The 23,884-nt window shown below is 37.0% G+C and overlaps 1 long non-coding RNA gene across 1 annotated transcript in view; it reads left to right on the top strand.

Annotated features, from left to right (window-relative positions):
* LOC105096229 (uncharacterized) overlaps window positions 1-23,416 on the top strand; it is a 38,771-nt gene extending 15,355 nt beyond the window's left edge. The window contains exons 3-4 of the long non-coding RNA XR_010377573.1: window positions 15,737-16,014; window positions 23,233-23,416. This is a non-coding gene — a long non-coding RNA (uncharacterized LOC105096229). The remainder of the gene's footprint in view (window positions 1-15,736; window positions 16,015-23,232) is intronic.
* The last annotated feature ends 468 nt before the right edge of the window (window positions 23,417-23,884 follow it).

Raw genomic sequence — 23,884 nt, 5'->3', positions numbered from 1 at the left:
GGCCAGCACCCTGATCTTGGAGTTCCAAGCATCCAAAACTGTCAGAAAATAAATTTCTGTTCTTTAAGCCACCTAGTCTTTGGTATTTGTTAAAGCAGCCTGGGCTGACGACCACTTGTTAAAAACTACCTTCACTTTGTTTCAGTCGATGCAAAGTGAACCTGCTGTATCTCAGAAAGTGTGATTCTTTTTGTGGACTGAAGGTGAGCCTGCTGTTTTTCTTAATCAGTTGTGAAACCTAAAAATAGGAATATCTTAATATGCCCAAGTTTGTCACAATCTAATATTCACTGACCTCTAAAATATGCCAACAAAAGTAACTCCTTAGGAACTCATTTAAGCTCAAGCAGACACAACAAGATGCCAAAGTCCTTTATGCCTGTAGTTCTAAGGTATGTTTCAACTCTCAAATCTTGTGACTTTAGGTAAAGTTTAATTTCGGTGATTTTAGTAAGAACGGACTTTCTTCACTCAGCATGTATAACATCTGAGCATTTTCAAGGAAGTCAAGTGTAAGAATTAAGAACTGTAATAATTTTTTTCATTTTGTGTATAGGATCATTTCAAGTAACAGGATAGCTTTACTTTATCCTGAAATACTGGAGTATTTCTTATTCTGAAACTTCCGTCTTAAGACAGCTCATTATAAAAGCATCATGTCAATGTCCATTGAGTGCATGAAAGAATCATTGTCATCAGGCTGCAATCCTGATCCGTCTTATCCCCTCATCTGAGATATATAATTACACAGCAGCACTGGAGCTACAGAAAATAGAATGTTTCCCACTGCCGTGGCAGAACAGCCAAGGGAAGAGCCCCTCTTAGCACAGGCAGGGGCGGGGCAACGGTCAGTGACGCACAAAGAATAAATTCACCTGTGTGCCTGATTCTAGTCACAGGAGATGCATCTTTTATATTCCAGATCATGTGAAAAAGCCGAAGGTTTCTGGCTTTGATTCTGTTTTAAATATTGATACCAATGAGAGATGGGAAGGAAATCATAAGAAAAAAAAGTAAAGAGAAGTTAGATCTTAATATCGACTAATTTCTAATGAATAAATGCAGTTTACCTCGGTATTGCAAGTTTCCAATAAATTTAAAAGAACCTTAGAGAAGTTAAATTTTCTTCAACGTTTATTGTTTTTTAAGGTGTCTTACACGTATCATGTGGCCATTAAGCCTGATTGACTGAGTTGGGAAAAATGCATCTTGGGATGAAGCCCCTCAAAAGTAAGATAACCAACACCAGGAACCTGGTACCTTTGACCCAAGCCCTAAATGCCAGCCCCAAAGTTCATGTTTACCCTGAGACAAAGCCATGAATCCATTTGTTTTGTTTTAGGGCAGCAAACTATGCTCAGAGACCAAGGTTGTCTTTGCCAATAATTTATTTAACACAGGTTCACCATGGGAATTAAAATAATTCCACAAGCCAAGAGCATACAGGATAATGACTCTTAATAAACCAATAAAGAAATAACCTGCTCCACCAGTAATGGATTAATCACACTATTGTCCCAGGCAAGGGGAGGATGAAAACAGTGCCATCCAAATTCAGTCGAAGTGCACCTTTGTACAAGCTGGTTCTCAGGAGAGTTGCGTTAGCCCAACAGGAACTGACATCCAACTGCAGGCGCCAAAGTGGAAGTCCCTCGTTGCTAGAGTATGTTGCTAGAGCAGGAAGGTGCCAGTGACCACCGAGGGGCTGCTGCAGGGTTTTCACCACTGCCTGGCAAAGAATGGCCTTGCCCAAGCAGGAGCCAATGCCTCAGTGTCTTCGGAGAGCTATATAGATCAGCAAAGGGTTGCCTTGTCCAGACTGAACACTCTTGAGTTGCAGGTCAGATCCCTTGGAATTTAAAGCTGAAATGTCCCCTAACCACATGTTCTTCTCAATCAGCCCCTAGCAGTGTTTATCAGTAGTTGAGCCACTGAATGCTTATCCACAGCCACCGATGGTCCGTGATGACATCTCGACACAGCTTCCTCAAAGTAAACAACTTCCCTCTTAGAACAAAACAACTTCATTCCTAGATCAAACAAGTGGATTTGAAATCATATCAGAGCAACACACAACACCATGCCAATCTTCTGTCTTCTGAGCATTTCTCCCATCCATCTTTCACTCTTGTAGGCTCACCCTTGCTGATCCTTCCATCACTGTGACTTACTAAGTGATCCCCTTATGCAGAATACAGTGCCAAGCGCCAGGAGGGTTAAGGGTGTGAGAGGAGTTTAAGAGTTTCAAAGCAAACAAGGCTCATGGTTTCAATTTCAGTGAGTTTATAGTTCAGTCAAGAAGATGGGGTACATAAATATAAAAATTATTCCGTAAAAATTATTCAAACACATTTATAAAATAACACAAAAATTTAAGTGATATGTAACTCAAATACATATGTGCATAAGAATTAATATTCAAAGAACCTCTCCCCCATTAATGAATCAGTGACCCATGCATTCAAATTTTAAAGACTGCAAAGGCTGTGGACTGACATAAAAGAAGAGAAAAAGGACTGAGAGTTAAGATATACACCTATAGAATATTTCAGAATGTATTGAAATTCATATTTGCTTGAGTATATCTGAGTCGTTGGCTGTTAATCTATTCAAGGAACACTTACTGAGCACCTACTACTTTCCAACTATTAATCATTTGTTCATTTATTCAACAAATATTTTTTACTGCCTGTTGTGTATCAGCAACTAGAAATATAGTAATAAACAGACAAGCCAGAGCTATTCCCTGAAAACATTTGAAATTCAAGGGGAGACGCAATCTTGTGATTTATAAGAAATATGTGTGTATATATATATATATATATATATATATATATATATATATTTATCATTCAGATGATCAAAATACAGTTCTCATATATTTTTGGTCTTCATCCACAGTTCCTGGTTCACAATCTCTGAAACTCTTGGAATTTCTTAAGTGTTGAGAACGATTAAAGTGTCTTTTGTTATGTTAATGAGGTGGCTTTTGGAAAGCACCTAAGGATGGCAGCTGGTTGCCAGTGAAGCCAAACATGTGATTAGAAGGTTGGAACTTACAGTCACACCCTGCCCCTATCACCACCCCCAGAAGGGGAGAGAGAAAGCATACGGAGTTTAACCTCCAGTAGTCAATGATGTCATCAATTACATCTATGTAATGAAGCCTCCATTAAAACTCAAAAGGAAGGGGCTCAGGGGCTTCCCAGTTGGTGAACATGTGGAGGTGCTGTGAGAGTGGTGCACCTGGAGAGGGCATGGAAGCCCCACAACTCTTTCCTCATACTTTGCCCTCCTCATCTCTTCCAGCTGGCTCTTCCTTCCATCTCTTCCAGCTGGCTATTCATGAGTTATATCCTTCTATAATAAACTGGTGACCTAGTAGGTAAAATTCTCCTCTGAGTTCTGGGAACCACTCCAGCATAATTAATCAAACCCAAGGAGGTGGTCGTGGGAAGCTCCGATTTATAGCCAGTTGGCCATAAGTACAGGTAACTTCTGGACTTGGGCCTGGAATCTGAAGTCCAAGGAGTGGGGGTCATTGGAGCCTCCAAGCTGGCTGGTTGGTCAAAACCACAGGTGATAGCCTACTGGTGTCTGAAGTTTATATGCAGTGGGGTGGTAACCTCGTAGGACTGCATCCTTAACCTGTAGAATCTGATGTATCTCCTAGTAGGTAGTGACAGAATTGAGTTGAATTCTTGAACACATGCTTCTGGTGTCCAAGAATTGTTTGTTGGTGTGGGGAATTTATCCCTCTTACCACCATTGGAAACTGGGTCTCAGAACATCCAAAAAAGGAAGACAAAAATTTTAGTAAATAATTATAATAAAGTAAGATGGGATATGACATAAATGCAGAACTGGAAGTTACTGAAGGGAATAGTAAATATTAAATAACTGGAAACTATTTAAGCATAGAGGTAATATGATCATACCTGTAAATTTTAAAGCAGATTTCTCTCATTGCAGATGAAAAATGAATCACAAATGGAAGACAGTCATTTAGAATGTTGGTGGCTATTATCCCAACAGGAGACAGATAATGATGGATAAGGGGATGGAGACACATGGCAAACTCAAGACATACATATGAGGTAGAATAAATACCTCCTGAGTATTTCTTGACTTTAGAAGATTAAGAAGACAATAGGAAATATACCTCCAGATTCTTGGTTGAGTGACTGGGTTAATGGAGATTTTAATGGGATATGAATGCTAGAAGAAGAGCAGATTTGCGGGTAAAGTTTGAAATGCTGAGTTCAATTTTCAACAAGTTCAGTTTTGGTCATAACACTGTGTTAGATGCAAAATAAGGCATAATGTCTGACCTTGAGGGTTCACAATATAAGAGAAAAATAATGAACACATTATTGTATTCAACATAATAAAAGGCTAAATAGAGACACAGAATGTTGAAATAGTCAGGATACATGAGATTACACACGGTAACGAATAAACTCTAAAGCTCGGTGACTTAATCAACACTTTATTTCTTGCTTATGTGAACTCTAATGCAGTTTCAAAGGACGTTCCAGAGTGCTCCGCCCACGTGGTGTGTTTAGGCCATTTCCGTCTTGTGGTTCTGCCATCTCATCACAAGACCCCCATAGCTGCCAACAGGAGAAGAGAGTGTTGGAAGGTCATGTACCAACTCTTAAGTGTTTTGGACCAGAAGTGGCACATCTGACTTCCACTCATGGCTCTTTGACCAGAAGAAGTCACATGGCCCCACCTCACTAGCAGGGAGCTGGAAAATGTGAGGCATCCAAAGATTACTCAGTGAGAAGCAAAAGTTTGAAGTGAGAGTGATTAAATAATTATATGGGAGAGTCAAGAAATCCTTCCCAGGGAGGCCACATTTAAGTGGGGATTTGAAGGGAGTCCAGGAGTCAGCCTCGTGATGAACACAGAGGAAGGGCTTTGCAGGCTAAGGGAACATCGTGTGCATGAGAGAGCCTGAGACACTGCAGATGTCTGGGGAATGGCAAGAAGAAGCTCGTAGCTGGGGTAGAGGGTTTCAGGGAAGTAGAAGAAGATCAGGTGATTATAAAGATTGGGGAAGGCTTGAATATCACACCAAGGAGGTTGGATTCTGGTCTGCAGGCAAGGGTGAGCCATTCGTAGTTTTTAGGTAAGTAAATAACTTTATCAGATTGGTGAGGAAAAAGAACTGGAAAGAGGAGAGACTGGAGGCAGGAACACCATCTAGGAGACGGCCACACAGTCCACGAGAGAGATGAAGAGCTATACCTACTTAGAAGATAAAGTGGGTGGGACTTGGAAAACCACTGACATGTGAGGGTGAGGGAGAATGAACAGGGACAGAAAATTTGAGGTGTCCAGCTTGGTCTGTTCAAGGGACTGTAAAGCCATGAACCGAGGTAGGGAAAACAGTCATTGGAACAGATGTAAGAATAAAAATAACTTTCTGCAGTTAGAGATTCAAGACCCTCGAATCATCCTTTGCTGGAGTTTGTTTACCAAGAATTGTTCTATAACTATGTTGCAATAACATTTTTCTTGAAAAAAAAAAAATGCTGTCTACGAAACACTGAAGCAGCAGCCTTTGTTATTAGCTAAAACCAGCCCTCTTTGAGTCTTATCCCGGTTTCTATGGCCTGCTAGAGCCGATGTGCTGGGAGCATGGAAGCATCTGGAGCAACCACATTTCCTTATTGAAGCCAAAACAAGTTAACTCATCTGTGGCTTATCTCATATCCGCCCTGGAGATCTCATGGGAGGATATAGCCCAGATTACTAAAATAATGTGTAGAAAACAAAAATAGCGTGGAAAGGAGTTTTGGAACATAATTTTTATAGTTGCTTTTCAAAATAACTTACTCATACAAAGTTAATATAAGTGAATGTTTTGTGTTTAAATAGTGCTTGGTTTTGATAAAATATCTTTGTTATGTTTTTGTTGGGGCTTTTGTGTGTGTGTGTGTTGTTATGTGTATTCATTTAACTTGGGGGAATTTTTCTTTTTATAAGAAAAGAAACACTTAGGTGCTGTTTTTTCCTCTACTGACTTTGTAACTTGTGATAAGCCACTTGACCTTTTGACAATTAAGCCCTTGATCGTGAAACTGGATAATAAGGTTCAGCTCCCCTATGAGAATGTGACTAAAACTTACTCAATCAAAGGTGTTAAGACACTGTTGTGCCCTTAGGTGAAATGTATTTGTAAATACTAAGGATGGATAAGTACTGCTACTTATTTTGAATATAATTATTTACTTAGTCCTGATATTTAGCGATCTTCTGTTATGTATTAGGTGCTGAGGATAAAAAGATAGATAACATGTGGTTCCTACCTTCAAGGAATCATTTTAATAGGGAAGATAAATGATAAGAGCAAAGGGTCAACATAGTGAAGTACAATTTCATGAATAGTCAAGTGAGTCACTAGAGGGGAAAAAAAGTGAAAGAGAAAAATAATCGACAGAAAAGTTACCTGAGCCAGCTGTTCTAAAAAACTTCAAGAATCTTGATGGACTCCTTTTTCACCTAATAACAAGTTACAGTAATTTTTAAAGCTTCTACTTGGTGGCGAGTTTTTTGAAGCAAGTCATATTTTTTCAGCCTAGTGTCTTATTTGTCATAAGGAAATGGTTAAGAGAGTTGGCCCTGGATGTGGACCTCCTGTATTTAATTACTGGTGTGTGACTTTGAGCAAACTTCTGAACCTCTTAATGCCTCTGTTTCTTCATCCATAAAATGGAGTAATAATAGCAAAACTTCATAGAATGGTTGAGGACTAAACATGTTATGCATGCAGAGTACCAAAAAGTAATTGAAGCCAGAAAGAGAAGGAAAAATACCATATGATATCGCTCATATGTGGAAACTAAAAATTAAAAAAAAGACACATCCGAACTTATTTACAAAACAGAAATCGAATCACAGCCGTAGGAAACAAACTTATGGTTACCAGGGGGGAAGGGGTTGGAAAGGGATAAATTGGGAGTTTGAGACGTGCAGATACTAACTATTATATATAAGTTGATAAACAACAAATTTCTTCTGTATAGCACAGGGAACTATATTCAGTATCTTGTAGTAACCTATAACGAAAAAGAATATGAAAATGAATATATGTATGTAGACATAGGACCAAAACAGTATGCTGTACACCGGAAATTGACACCACACTGTAAACTGACTAGACTTCAATATAAACAAAAGTAACTGCACTTATTAAGCACTCAGTAAGTGCTAGCTATGACTCTGTTATTAGCCACACCTCCTAACACAGTGCTTTGCATGCAGCAGACACGTGCTCTTTGGATTAAATTAGCAGACACTCAGGCATAATCCAGAATCACGTAAAAGGGTCCGTGCAACCGTCACTGATCTTGAAAAAGACAAATATAAAGTCTGGAAAGATTTCACCTCGTAGAGAAATGAGGAAAGAGGTAAAAAACTAAATATGGACCATGAAAAATTCCTGCAGAACTTAGGACGTGAACAGTATCTCTAACATGTAGAGACAATGCCAGTCTTACAGTTCTGACACCAACCTAATACCTAGCACACAATAGATTCTCCATAAAATATTTCTCGACTGACAATCCAGTGCGGGGGTTAGGGGTAAAACGTAATTCTGAAATTATCTAGAACATTATTCAGAAGAAAATTTCTGGTTTTGGCCTCTTCCATAAAATGCAAGAAGACGTATCTTCTATGAAACAATATCAGAAAACCATAATGAGAAAAAGATGGGACGTTGGTAGTCCAAGCACCAGTGATAAAACACTACCACCTGTGATAATTCTGAAGGCAGCGGCTGTCGAAGGCAAGACCTACGGATGCCATGTCCGCTGCAACAGATCTAAAGTAGGCGAAGGGTCGGGTAGGAGCGGGGCGGTCCAAGGAGTCAAAAATTGTCAGTCACGCTGGCTGCTTCTAACTGCTCATTTATGTTGTCCAAATCCTGGACAGTGAATACGTGAGGTAATGAATTCTAAGGATGATCGATTAGGAAGCAGGAATATAATTTTACATTGGGCTGAATTTATCACTTGGCAGTATCCATGAGACATTCTGGATTCAGTGAGCTAACTCAAGCATCTAAGAATAGTCCTAATTCTTGGCTTTGAGTTAATGGTATTCTATGCTGAGTTAAGATAACAGAAATTCCTTGGTATTACATGAAACAGTGATTCTCAGCCCTCTTTGAACTCATGCCCCTTTTTTATGATAATTTTCTATAATATTCCCTTTGTTCTCAGATGAAATTCATAGTTAATATAACCTACTTATACATATTATTTTTAAATCAACATAATATTCCAACTAACACAAAGAAATAAAAGGAAAGTATTATTGTTTCAATGTGTGAGTGCTTAAGCACACCTCTGCTAGAAGACACGGCAACAGAGCAGTCATATGTCTAAATCTATACGTGGAATTACTTGGGTGTGACAGCCCCAAGGGCTGTTACAGACGTGCAGTTTTGAAGACAAAAGTTCACAGGCGGTACTACAGTCAGGGATACAATTTTTCCACGATGATGAAACGAGTTTTGGTGAAATTATGAACAAAACAATATATTAATAGCTTTATTTACATGATTCTTGCTTTCCAGAAAGTTTAGTATACATGAAAGCCTCACGAAAGCATTTTGCATTGATATATTAGATGGTGTTAGGTTTCAGGCTCAGATTATTATAAACAGAGTTTTTACATACAGTAACACTGTAAGACCGTTGTTGTTATGATGCAGGGCAATTCTTTGCTGAGTGAGTCTATCCCATGACTTGTAGTACACTTACTATTCCTGGCCCCTGCCAACAAAAGCTAGCAGCATGTCCAGTCACTGTGATAACCAATGGTCCTACAGATTTCCAAAATTCCCTCAGGAGGTGGTTGCATCCCCGGGACTATCACTGATAGAGAAGAACAAGTCTAAACACTCAGAGATATAGGGATTTTGGAGTGGATTGATCACGTGTGACCAACTCAGCAATTCCCTGTATCCTCTCAGGATATCTCAAGAGGTATTTCCTTTACTTGGGCATAAAAAGGTTAATGGTGAAAGGAATGAGATTCTTCTTTAAATGTATTGAAGTGGCTGTCCTTTGTAGGCTGGGAATGAAGGAAAGAGATGCTGCCATTTGAATGGGATCCTTAATTTCAATGGAGATGATGGGAACCTGGAATGCAAAGGCTAATCAGCAACACTTAACCGCAGAGACAAAATGGGCATGGTCACCGCAACAGGCAGCAAAGCTGGAGGGACAGTCAGAGTTGTTTTATCCTCAAGGATCTTCTGATCATGGAGTCCTTAGGACTAAATAGCTGGGCAGCACACTAAAGTTCTATATGATCTGTATAAGCAAACCCAACCAACCCAACCAACCCAGTCAACCTAACCAACCAACCAATCAACCAAACAAACAAACAAACAACAACTTTTAGGTCTGATATATAGAGTCCAATTTGAGACATTTCAATAGTCATGACCCCTCACTGTAATACTGAGTCAATTTCTAACCCAGAGCTCCTAGATTTTTTCCCAAAGACCCTGTGTCATTTACTGACATGACTGTACACATAGAAATACTCCTCATGTATTATTGTACACGTAGCTCCAAGCTGCCGTGAATCCCTGGGAACCGGAATGTTACCGGAGTCACTCAGTTGAGTTTGACTTATACGGGGCAGGTCATAAGTGCAGGGGGGCTCAAGTCCATCTTAACAGTGGGTCTTGACATTTACAAACCCATCCTATGGTTACTTCCATTATTCCAGAGGGTATAATTGGAACTGTATACTCAGTAGTTGGTAGAAGTCTAGCATTGGCCCCAAGTCCAAGTAATAATAACTATTGTGGTAGAAAAGGTCAAAGAGAACACTATTCCCAATGAAAACAGCAAACCAAAATCGACACTGCATTTCTGGGAGAATCACAGAAATCAGTCTTGAAAAGGTTTAAAAGACTTGAAACAAGCAAGAGTACTAGTCCTCACCTTGTCTCCATTGAACTTGACATTGGCCTGTGCAGAAGACAAATAGGTTCTGGACTCATAAGCTCGATCAGAAAGAATATACAGTTGCACCTTTGAGCTCTTTTCTAGGTCAGTTCAACAAAGTGCCACATCTTGTATGTAGCTATTGATTTGATAAGTGAGTATTTTTTTTCTATCTCAACAAGCTGAGAACACTAGAAACAGCTTGCTTTCACTAATGTGGACAGTAATACAGCTTCTCGATCTTGGTAAGAAGATGTCATGTGTGCCAAAGAGTGGAAGACAAGTCCCATAAAAGTGCGTGGTCCTGCCACTTCAGTAAAGTTTCTGAGATTCTGATTGTTTGAGACACATCGGGATACTCCTTCCAAAAAGAAATATACAATGGTGCACCTTGCAATTCTACTTTGAGAAAAAGGAACAACACTTGCATTTGGAGTTAATATGTGCCATATTAACTGTACTGTAATATGTGCCATAATATGTACATCTCTGGCCTTCCCTGAGTAACCTATAAAGCCACTGGCATGGAATAGGCCTAGAGTAAGAGAAGAATGTCACTGCTCTAGGCTTCAATGCAAGTACCTGGTCCCTGAGACCCAGAAAATACAATGGCAACTGACCTATCTGTGACTAACTTGGAATGCTATGCAGAAACCTGTGGCATGTCCAAACAGAATTATATTAAAGCTCTTTTGGATTTTAACACAAAGACATTCTCTCTTCAGCAAATAACTGCTCTCCTTCTGATATATCTCTTAATTTGTTGTTGGGTCCTGATCAAGATTATACTCCTGACCATAAGACACTAAATGATTAATTAGCCTCATTACTCATCACAAACTGGGTGTTTTCTTATCTAATCCATCGCAGTGAAAATTTGGGCCTAATCAGTGCACTCCATCATTAAGTGCAAGCGGCAAGTTGAGTTTGGTTTGAAGCAGGTCCTTAAAGGACAGGTGAGTCGTGTGAACAGGTGGTTCATTCTTCCATCACACTTATACTATACACCGGCTCCTCTCCTTGAACCCACACACATGGCCTCATGGAAATCCAGTATCATCGAGTAACAGGATGAAAAATTCAAGCCTGACCTGCAGATGTTTTAGGAATATATGCTTGTACTGGCAAGAAGCAGATTGTCATAGAATTAGAACTCCAAGTTGGGGACGGGGTGGGGGTGGGAGGAGTAATGGATGAAAGTGGTCAAAAGGTACAATATTTCAGTTATAAGGTAAAAGGTTGAGGATGTAACGTACAACACGATGACTACAGTCAACACTGCTGGGTAGTATATTTCAAAGTTGCTAAGAAAGTAAATCCTAAATGTTCTTATCACAAGGAAGAAACGTTTTTCTCTTTTTTTTGTATCTAATTAAGATGGTGGTAATCATTTCACCATATATGTACATCAAGTTATTATGCTGTACACCTTAAACTTATACAGGGCTGTATGTTCATTATATCTCAATAAAACTGAAAAAAGTAGAAAAGAAAATTTAAAAATAAAACACTGTTAAGCAGAACAAAAATAATTTTATAAATTCACCAAAAAAAAAAAAAAAAAAAAAGGAATTAGAACTCCATCCAGAAGTGGCCCAGAAAGATAATTCCCCTCGTGGTGGAAGAACTTTAAGCTACCATATGGGTTCTCTGCTTTGCCTGGAAGGATGGGTAGCCAAAGGTTAAAAGCAACATGATTTATGGCACTCTCCAGTAGTCTGGATGAATGGTCAGGGACGGGAAAGAATGCTCACTGGGAGAAATGATCACAAGGAGACGTGGCTAAGCTATACATAGGAACCTCTCAGCCTAGATTCAGAATGCAAGGATATTTGTGTTCCATGTAAATGATCATCCAACTCGCTGTCCCACCCCACATTAGAGAAAGTGCTAAATAACCAGGAGGACAAGCTGATCTGCTCTTTGGATATAAGTCAATTTCTTTCTCCAGCCGCTCTAATGAATGTTTAATGAACTCAAGTACAAAGTACCCGTGATGGCAATAATGGAGATTACGTATGGGCTCATCAAAATGTACTTTCTCTCATCAAGGCTGATTTAGTGATTGCTACTGTTGATGGCTGTACAAGTTAGATTACAGGTTAGGCTGAAAATACAGAGGCTTAAACAAGGTAAAAAACTAATAGAAATGAAATGTATTTTTCTTTCCTATAAAAATCCTGGTAGGTGATCTGGGCTGGTACGGCAGTTTAACAGTCTGGAGGGGATCCAGATTCTTTCCTGCTTGCTTTTCCCTTTTTCTTTCCTCTGCTACTTTCTATAGGGTGTGGTGGTGAGTTTATTCAGTCCACCTGTCATATGTTTTCAAGAGAGGATTGTGACTGAACTAGAGGCAGAAAGAGCATCACCCAGAGATGAGTGCAGTGACTGAGAAGATTTTGGGTCTCCTTTTGGGAGAGATGGTGAGGAAGTTTTCGTTTGTACAAAGTGTAGTGTTCAGTGGGAATACACGCTTGTTGAAAGTTTAAGTATGGGGGAGACGGTGTGTATAGGTGTTGGGTGGCCAAGAGGGCTGTCGCTCATACTGTAGAATGGTTTGCACGACATCTACTTCACCCTCATCCCAGAGTGCCTTCCTGAAATGCAGAGATTGGAAAGCTGAAAGCTATTCATCCCAGAATTTAGATTCAAGTGGCAGGCTTCCAGATTCAGACTATTTGGATTGAACCAGGCAGATACACTTTGAAAGAATTTGATTTGGAGGTGAATTATGTGAGGGTAGAGACTGACATAGATCGTGAAGAGGAGATACGGTTCTAGAGCTGGCAGCTGTGGCGTACTGATTCCCAGGGATCCTCCTGTCTTAATAGGAGGCTTTTAGATTCAGCAACTTTGATGTGGCAGGGGTGGCCTGTGTCTGGTGCCAGCCATTGTGGAGGCAGCTTCCTGATTCAGCAACTTCCTGATCATGACAGAGTCAGCCACTTCCTAGTTCCACGATGTGACTTTGGGAGACGTCCTAGAAGTTCAGTCTAGAGATTCTTTTTTTAGCTCTTTCAATGAGTATATAAGTCAAACAAATTTCTTTGGGCTTAAACTAGCTGGATAATATCCTCTAGACTATTAAGAATCTACAGCAATACACATGGGAACTAGAAAACAGGGGATCTGCCACTGGAGGATGATAAAGAAATGTTCCATCTTAACAACTACACACCAGGCCTAGAGGGCAATCAGTTCATATTAGAATCAGGAGGATGGTGGACTTTGGGACAACGGTATCCAGCAAAATAAAAATGGAACTCATAGATTATCTGATGTCATTGAGCATTTGGAAAAATTATTGCTAGGTTTATTGGAAAAATAAATGGTAGGAACACTTGGAAAAAATTAGAGCTGGGTACAGAAAAAACAAACATAATAGCACAGGGAAGCATAATCAATATCTTGTAATAAACTTTAATGAAAATGAATATATGTATATATATGTGTGACTGGGATATGATGCTGCACACCAGAAATTCAAACATTGTAACTGATTATACTTCAATTAAAAAAAAAAGAGAGAAAAAATTAAGCAAATAAAAAAAAGGCAATTATTTTGCAGGAAAACCAGAAGGATGTACAGAAAAGATCAAAGTATATTATTTGGTCCAACAGTGAACAATATTTACATAATCAGATGAATATACATGTTGGCTGATGCTTTAGCAAGTTTTTTGAGAATGGAAGAAAGAAAGTACAGAGGTAAATCCTCGACTATCATAGCAGGTGATCTATAGGTTCTGTCTAAAAGTGATAAATCAAGAAACAGCAACATAGGTATAATTTTTAAAAGATGGAGATAAAAAGCAGAAAATAGAGCTAAAAGATTTGAAAATGGCTGTCCCTCAGGAGTTATGTTTGGCAGCAGAAAGAGGAGAGACTACTTCCTGACGTAAGCCTTTAGCTCCACTTGATAATTCATCTATTTGTATACATTATTTTGATGTAAATTTTAAAAATTAAAAATTAAATACAGGAAGTAAATATTCCACTCAAGAAGTTAGAGGAAAGCGTAACAAAACCCCCAAATAATTAATAGAATAAAGAAATGAGCTGATAAATATGAACCAAACCAAATACAAAAATGCAATCTTAATTGAGAAAACCAAAAACTGCTTTATTGAATGTATCAGTAAAATAGAAAAACCTTTGGTAAGACTAACCAAGAAAAAAATGAGAAGAAATCACTAAACATCATTCAAAGCAAGAAAGGGATACAAATGCATATAGCAAGACTAGACATTCTTAGATAATATTATTAAGTACTATGCAAAATTAATTTGACAATTTGAAATGGATGATTTTCTAGGAAAACATAAATGTTACTTCTGACTCAAGAAGGGGTAGAAACAATGAATACATTAAAATAGAAGAAATTGGATCTGTCAAAGAACCACTTTAAAAAAATTAACCAGTTTTATACAACTTCTTCATTAGTTTCAATAAGTTTTATGTTGTAGAAACTATTTAGGAAAATGTGTTTTAAAAAAATCTTTCCAACACATTCATGAATCAGACATAACCGTGGTTTTGTTCTAAAATACAATTATAGCACATCAAAAAAAATTATAGGCAGCCTCACTAATAAACAAAGATGTAAAAATGCTAAATAAATACTAGAAAATTAGATCCTGCAGTATATTGACAGTACTTTTGCTTAATTAGATTTATCACATGAATATAAAGACGCATCAACTTTATGGAATCTAAGCATGAAATTCACTAATTAACAGATTAAATGTAAATAAAAGTTATCACCTTAAAAGATGACCAAAAAAAAATAGAATTCAATAAAATTTTCACATCTATAAACCCACTTAGCAAGCTAGGAATATATCTTGATAAGACTGACCTACCAGAATCTATGGCAAACATTATACTTAATGGGGAAACATTAGTTCAATCCCATTCAAGTCAGGAAAAAGCAAAGACTGATAATACCAACATTGTACTGAAGGCACTAAGCATTGCAATAAGATAAAAAATAAAGTATAAATTTTGAAATGGGATAGACAAATGGTCATTATTTGTAGCAGTATGTACCAGTAATAATCATTATAAAATGTAATGAAAAGAATATAGTAGAAAACAAATAAATACACAAAAATCTATATAATGTCAAAGATGAAATCTATTAAATATGAGCAAGACCCAAATGGAAAAAACTAAAAATTTTACTCAAAGACACTAAAGACAATCTGACAATGGAAAGATGGATCATGTTCCTATACAGGGAGACTAAATATTGTGAAGGTGGTCATTCCTTCAAAAAAGTAACCTGTAAATTCTATCAAGAAGCATTTAATTTGTTTCCAATATTTCATCCATCTTTGTGACTATCTGGAATAATACAGTCTGATTATCTTTACTTTGTTGAAAAGTATATTTCCTTCTGGATGTATGCAACATTTCTTTATCTTTGAAATTTGTAAATTTTATCAGAATATATCTAGGTATACATTTTTTTTCAGTGATCTTGGCTGCATATCTACTTATAAATTTTTGTTGTTTTCTTTTTTTTTTCACTTCCGTGTTTTGATCTCTGAAACGCATTAAAAACAACATTAGATTACTTACATCTACATTCTGTGTTTTTATCTTTTTTCTAATAATCTCCATCAGCCTTTTTGTTCTCCATTATGAAATAGCTGACCAAGATCTAGTTCACACAATTAATGTTCCATAATTTGGTGCTCATTTAATTACAATCTATCTTAACTGAGTTTGTTTAAAATACATTTCTTTTTTCTTAGGTTGCTTCCTTTGAGCAGGAGCCGAGTCTTTAGCCACACTGATTGCAATCTCCCTGGAGCATGTCTTCAAGCAGGCTTCCTTTCTGTTGAGTAGTTTTGAGAGCAGGACTAGGCACGTCTTTCTCTGGGGGCAAACTCATAAAGAGGCTTCCTCCAGGGCAGGAGGCTAATAAGTATTTGTGAACAAGTCAATTCTCCTAGCAAGCAAAAAGGACCTGAGTCGAAGCCATTCTCCCTACCTTGCTCTAGAGAGCATGGTTAGAAGTAACTGCCAACAGGTTGGTGCTCCTCTTTCTTGCTTACGTCAGCTCGGTGAAAAGTCCTTGAGTCTTGAGATATATAGGTGAGATAGGTATTTATTTTCCAGGGTCAGACAAAATATATCCATTTTATATTTGCTAGGCTGTTTTAGTAGACGTTTTGAAAGTAAGGTCATCGAATGCATGTGCTTATGTTATTATCTTAGCTTCCTCCCAGGAGGAATTTACCTAACAACACATGGTGTTAATTGGAAAGGTAAGAAAGGAGGATGTGCAATTAGGAAAACAGTAATCATAATTTATTTTTTACTTTTTTTTGTTGAAGTACATCCTTACATACTAAAAGGGGCACAAAATCTTAAGTATACAGCCTGATTGATTTTTTACAAAGTGAACACACCTATGCAACCACCAGCCAGGTGAAGACACTTTTAAGAGGTCTGGCTGTTCCTTCTGTTGCTCTGGGAATCCAGCCATCAGGCTGAAAGAAGCTTGGGCTAGACTCCTGAATGATGAGTCACCATGTAGAGACAGAGGGGGCCACGTGGAGGAGCACAGAGGAACCAGTGGGAGGAGCTTTCTTGGAACTTCTAGCCAGAGCTACAGCTGAATGCAGCTGAGTGAGTGACCCCAACCTTTGCTACATGGAGCACAAAAACTGCCCAGCTGAGTCTTGCCTCAATCTCTAACCCAGAGAATTGTGAGAGCGTTACCTTCCTTTTCTTCATATACATCATATTATTTTGATATCATCTCAAACTTAGAGAAAAGTTGCAAATACACAGCAAAGAACTTTTTCCCAAATCATCTGAGAGTTAAGTTGCTGACTTGATGCCCTAACAATAGGAATGTTTTGTAAACTCATAACCACAATGCAACCATCACAATCAGGAAACAAACACTTATGATCTCCTTTACAGGAAACAGAGTCAGTCAGAATTATCTATTACATTTACTTGTGGTGTTTCTTAGACTCAAACAGTTCCTAGTCTTTCCTTGACTTTCATGACAATTTTTTTTTCAGTTCTTTTGTGTGATGTCCTTCAACTTGGATTTGTCTGAGATTTCCTTGTGAGTTCAGGTATTGTTCCTTTGTAGGGAACATTATTCTGCTCTGTTCTTCTTATTCCATCTAATCGAGGTGTACAGAATTTTGATTTGTTCCATCTGATCAATTAATTAAAGTGATGTTTGCCAAACTTCTCCATTTTATAGTTACTCTTTTCCCCTTCCCCATTGATAAGTATTTTGTAAAGCAGTACTTTGAAACTTTGTAAAGTTTCACCAAACCTTCAATGTATTAATTTATGTTAACATGGACTCATGGATTCATAACCTGTTACAAGCAGTACCTTGTTGTTCAAATAGTCCCCATTTTGGCCAGTGGGAACTCTGTGTCCTTTTGACATGTCCCCATCATCCGTTAAGCATTTCTTTTCTGTCTGGCACAATAAAATATTCCAAGTTCACCTTTCACTTTCCCTGCATCAACTCCAGAGTCAGCCATTCTTATAAGGAGCCCTGACTCCTTTTAGTGGAGAGTGGCATGTAGAAGCCAACTTGCGCAGTTGGCGTGCTTATTGCTGTTGGGCGAGGGGGAGGGGTGTTGCTCTAGGCCAGAATCAGGGAGTACAGGTATCTTATACCTATATTTATTTCTATGCCCATCTATATACATTGAAATCCATGAGCCGCACACCGATACTTCTAATTCCAACCCAATACGGTGTTCATTCTAGCTTACTCCTTTTCCGTATCTGTAACTCCCTTCTCCTGGCACCCATCATCAGTAATAAATTTTAATATTTTTATGTATTATTTTTGTATTTTGTGTACTATCTTCCATTGCCCCTGCTACATGCTTCGCTTGTTCAAGGGGTAGCGGTAAGTCCAGTACAGCAGGAATGGGCGACTAAAAGGGAAAATGGAAGAAGATGAAATTAGCACTATATCGCTAGAAACCTAATGTTAAAGCTTCATTCTGATTCAATGATAAGCAGAAAAAGTATTATATAAAAGGTAGTTAAATTTAACTTAAGTGAATAGAGAGCTAGTACGTGGACTTACACATCTTCAGATACGTACATTTTTTCTTCCTGTACTTTGAATTTTAAATTATTTTTGTATTATTAGTGTTTGTATGCTTCATAATACTTACCTAGTACATAGTGAGTGCCCCATATATTTTTATTATTTAACTTAAATTAAAAAATTTAAAGCAATTAATTTAAATTTGTTTTGAAAAACATAATTGAATATTTTTATCTTCCAACCAGGTACTGACTGAATTTTTTTTCATAGAGGAAATAATGATTTGCAGTATTTCAGAGGAAACCGGCTTATTTTTATATATTCTTAACATTTTCTTTTTTTAAGCATTCTATTGTTTTAAATATGTAGCTTAGAGTCTTAAAAATAACATTTCCTTCCCCTAAATACCAATGTATTTTTTCCTATTTGGCAAACATTGATCTGGGGCTTCCAAGGTTTATAACAGAACAAAAATCAACCCACACATGCTCCAGAATTACAATTAACACACACCTTATTGCATTCCTTTTATTGGAACTCTTTTCAGAATAGCTATGTAACTTCTTCATGCGATACCTCGGTGAGAAAATGAATTTTGTAGAGTATAACAAGGCCCAGTCAGGAAACGGAAACCATTCTAAGGTCTATGAACAAAGGGGTTTTAACACAAAGACTTGGTTATGTTTGTGATGAAGGCAGAGACGCCTCACAGGGACACGGTGGCAACCCAGTACCAGCAGGGGCAGTGGGATGAGCGCTCTCATCAGAGCCTAGAAGGCAGGGCCGCAGAGCAGGGGGAGGCAGCCACAATATGGGGTGCCCAGTGGATGCTAGGACCCCAAGGAGAGGGTCGTCCCATAGGGGCTGCAGCCATTGAAAAGGCACAGTGACTGCTGGAGACATAGCCTGAAGCGCACTGAAAAAGAAGAACCCCTTGACTTCTCCCTTCCCCCTATCTTCCAGTCTTTTGCCAGTGTCCCCTTTCAGGTGAACCTAACGGGAGCAGTTAGCAAAGGAGCCTGGGAAATGTGATTCCATGTGATACAGAGCAGAGCAGGGGAACAGAGGGAAACGGAGATGAGAACAAACAGCCAATGTGGCACAGAGCACATTTTCAGGAAAATAAATCAATAGCGACTTTGTGAAACCATAATAATGCCTTAGGGGATTTAAAAATACATCTAGAATTAAATTATATAACGATAGCTGTATATGAGGCAGTGAGGGGGAAATGGAGAGCACGTATTCTCCGGTCCTTCCACACCTGGGGAGAAGTAAATGTTATGATTTGTATCAGAAACTTTAAAAGGTCAACAATGGCTTAACATCACTACACATTAGGCAAATGCAGATCAAAACCACAATGGGACACCACTTTTCACACCCATCAGGATGGCTATTACCAAAAAAGCTCAGAGAATAACAAATGTAGGTAAGGATGTGGAGAAACTGGACCTCTGCATATTGTTGGTAGGAATGTAAAATGGTAGCTGCTATGGAAAGAGCATAAAGTTTCCTCAAAGTATATGTTAGAAATGAAGAAAAGCTGAGAGTTAATTATTGGAGTAAACATCTTAAAAAAAAATTTAAGTATAGCAAATTAAACACCTCCCCCCTCAACTGGCAGGGATAAAGTAGTAAAGATAAGAGCAAAATTGAGAGAAATAAAAACTAACACAGAATGGAAAAATATTAACAGAGCCAAAGTTGGTTCTTTAAAACAATGAATAAAATTAATGAATCTCAGCAAGGCTGGCTAAAAAAAGACATAAATTACCAAGGCTAAAAAACAAGAAAAGGATACCAGTACAGACGCTTTGGACATGAAAAAGGCAGTAAGAGATTATTAAGAATAATTTTATGACAATAAAATTTTAAATGTAGATGAAATGAACAAATTCCTATAAAATGCAATTTTACAAAATGGATAGTATTACATCTAATAAAAAAGCTGAATTCGTAATTTTAAAACCTTCCCACAAAGAAAATTCTAGGCCCCGTTAGTTTCACCAGTAAATTTTATGAAGCATTTGAAGAAGAGATAACATCTTACAAACACTTCCAGACAACAAAAAAGGTATATACACTTCCCAACTTGTTTTATGAGGTCAGCAAACTTTCACATCCAAACTGACAACACATTAAAAAAAAAAAAAAAAACACAGAATGTCTCTGGTGAATTACATACAAAATCCTACACAAAACATGGGCAAACAAACCCAGTGTTACATAAAAAGGCTAATACGTTATGACCAAGTTGGAGTAGTTCCAAGAATACGAAAATGATTTAACATTTGAAAATTAACATATTACTTTACCATATTAGCAGAATATAGGAGAAGATCAGTTGTTCATTGCAATAGATGTGAAAGAAAAACATTTGGTAAAATTCAATACCCACTCACAATTTTTAAGAAGAGAAAGAGAATTTTCTTAACATAATAAAAAACATCTATCAAAAGCATACAGCAAACATCCAACTTAACTGTGAAATGTTCAAAGCTTTTTCCCTGAGATTTGTAATAAGCAAGGAAGCCATTCTCACAACTTCTATTTAGCATAGTCCTGAATCCGTAACTAGTGCAGTAAGGCAAGAAAAAGAAAGAAAAAGCAAAAAGGTTGGAAAGAAAGAAATAGAACACATTAATGCAGAAATGCCATGATTGTGTATGTAAAAAAATCCAAAAGAAACTGGAGATAAGCTATTACAACTAATAAAAGAATTTTACAAAGTCTCTGGATACAAGGTCGATAGCATAAATCAATTATATTTCCATAGAAGAACAATTAGAAAATGAATATTAATAATGAGGCAGTACCAAGAAAATCATCAAATACCCAGGAATAAATAAAGGATAGACTTTTACACAGAAAACTATAAAATATTCTTGAGAGAAATTAAAGAAGACCTAAATAATTGGAGAGATACACCATGTTGATGGGTTAGAAGAATCAACATTGCAAAGTTGTTTTTTCCCAGGAAATCCAAAGATTCAGTGTAATCCCTTATCAGAAAATCCAATGACTTTTTATTTCATGGAAATTGATGAGCCAATTCTAAAATGTATGAAACAATGCAAAGAGCAATTCTGTAATAACCAAGAAAATCTTCAACACAAAGTTGGAGGATATGCACACTTGGATACCAAGATAAAGCTACAATAATTAAAACAATGAAGCATTGGCACAGAATAGACAGACTGAAGAGAACAGAGAATCCAAAAAACAGACTCACGGTTAATAGATTCTTGATTTACACCAAAGCGGTACTGCAGAGTTGTGGGGAAAGAATAGTATTTTCAATAAATGATCCTAGGACAGTACAATTTAGGAAGAAGTAAATATTGACTTCTACCTCATTATATACAAAATTAATTCTAGGTGGATTAGAAGTCTAACTTTTAGGTGAAAGGTGAAACAATAAAGTTTCAATAAAATAACTTGGAAGAATGTTTTCATTATCTTAAAGAAAGTGTTCTTGAATGGGACACAAATTGCACTAAGCATAAACGAAATCATTTATAAAATGGCTTACATTAAAATTAGGAACCTGTCTTCGCCAAAAGACAACATTAAGACAGAGGGGTAAAAGCAAGCCGCAAGCTGGGAGTGGGTATTTGTAACAGATATACCAGCTTATATAAAATAACCACACATCAATAAGAAAACCTGACAGAAAAATTGGAAAGAGATTTAAGATTTCAAAATGAAGATATTCAAATGGCCAATAAACATGAAAAGGTGCTCAACGTCATTAATCACCAGGGAAATGCAAATTAAAACCACAATCAGATATGACTCTCACCCATCAGGATGATTCAAATTAAAGGGACCAATAATAGCAAGAGCTGGGTGAGGATGTGTTGCAACTGGAACTCTTACGTGCTGAGAGTAAACGGGTATAACTACTTTGTGAAACTTTTGCGTTGTCTGCTAAGGTTAAACATATGCATAGCCTATGACCTGTCATATCTACCCCCAGATACATATCCAACAGAAATAAAGAGACATGTACAGTAAAAGACAACTATAAGAATATTTACAGCACCATTATTCTTATTAGCCCCAGTCTTTAAACAATCCAGATGTCCATGAAGATTATAATAAATTGTGGTTTAGCCATGCAATAGAGTAACATATAGCAGTTAAAATGAACCAACTATTTCTACATGCAGCAACACGGATAAAACAAACAGAATAGTGAATAAAAGAAGCCAAAGACAAAAGAAAAGTTACTGTTTAGTTATATTTACATAAACTTAAAACACAGACAAACTTAACCTATGGCTTTAGGAGGCAGGATAGTTGATTCTCTTTAGAAGAAAGAAAACATTAGCAGTTGGAAGTGGGGAGGGGAAGACACGTGGATTCTGTTAACGCTCTTCCTCTGGGTGGTGTTAGAGGATGTGTTCACTCTGTAATAATTTATTTATATATGTCTATGTATAATGTAATAAGAAGTTATTAATAAAAATATATTCAAGTGAAATATATACTGAAATTCATTAAAATAATAGTAAATGTTGTGTTAGGGCACTGAAATTGTCGGTGATTTTTTGGCTTTAGTTTTCCAATTTTCTTTTTATTAATTGATTTGTTTTTATTGAAGTATAGTCAATTTACAGTCTGTTAATTTCTGGTATACAGCATAGAGTTTCAGTTATACATATATAGATATATTCCTTTTCATATTCTTTTTCATTATAGACTATTACAAGCTATTGAATATAGTTCCCTGTGAGTTTTCCAGATCTTCCATACTGCAGTTGGTGTGTCATAAAACTGCCTCTATCATTTAAAAATTATGCTTATAAATGTGATTTATTTTTTCAAATAGAGATCATATCTGTGAGACAAGTTTTATTTGTGAGACAGTTTTTAAGAGAACCACTAATGGAAGTCATTAGTTCTATTAATTTAGAAATTCTTTCAAAACCAGATGCATTTATTTCTCCTAATCATGCTTTGGTATATGCTTCATCGTAGCAAGCTGTACTTAAGTACTTAAGACAAAAAGTTAAGTAACTCATCCAGATGATTTACTCATAATGTGTTCACTTCCTACGAAAGCTTACCAATATTTGATCAGTACTTGGATGAAAATTAAGCCTGTACATAAACAACTAGGTTCAAAAGGGCAATTTCCTGTCTAGTATGAACTCTCTGTTCACTTTTAGTTGTAACACAAATTTCAATTTCTTCCAGAACAAATCCTACGCTGAGAAAAATCATGTTGTTAATTCTCCTCTGAAGATTAAAAATGACAATGAGCCATTACAGATGATTTAAAATGGAGCACTTCATGGCCTTTTCTCCCTTCTCAATCTAATTGCTTTCTCTTCTAATAATATGTTTTGATTTTACTTTAAAAAAATAAAGCCTTCTCTACTTGCCCAAATGCCTATCAAGATTCATTTCGATGCTGTAAGAATTCAAACATAGGTTTAGATAAAAGGAACCACAGGCAAAGGGACAAATAGATCAGTGACAGTGAAACAGAATGAAAAAAAAAAAAAACCAGATTAATGAGTGTTTGGGAACTTGGTATGTGATAGAAAAAGCTATGTGAACGAATGGGAAATTTGTGAGCGATTCAATAAATGGTCTTGGGACAATTGGATAATTCACATTTTTTAAAAGGCTATTAAATCTCTTCTTCAAATCTTACACCAAAATGAGTACCAGATGGATCAAGGATTTAAATATGAAGGGTAAAACCTTAAAACTTTTAGAAGAAAATACACGAAAAACCCTTATGACCTTAGAAGAGAAAGTTTTCTTAAACAAGGCATGAAAACCATAAATCATAGAGGAAAATATCTATAGATTTGACTACATAAATATCAAAAATATCTGT

Source organism: Camelus dromedarius, chromosome 23 (genome assembly GCF_036321535.1).
Source record: "Camelus dromedarius isolate mCamDro1 chromosome 23, mCamDro1.pat, whole genome shotgun sequence".
Classification (NCBI taxonomy): domain Eukaryota; kingdom Metazoa; phylum Chordata; class Mammalia; order Artiodactyla; family Camelidae; genus Camelus; species Camelus dromedarius.
The sequence above is the reverse complement of the archived record's forward strand: the minus strand, read 5'-3'. Positions and strand labels throughout refer to the sequence as shown.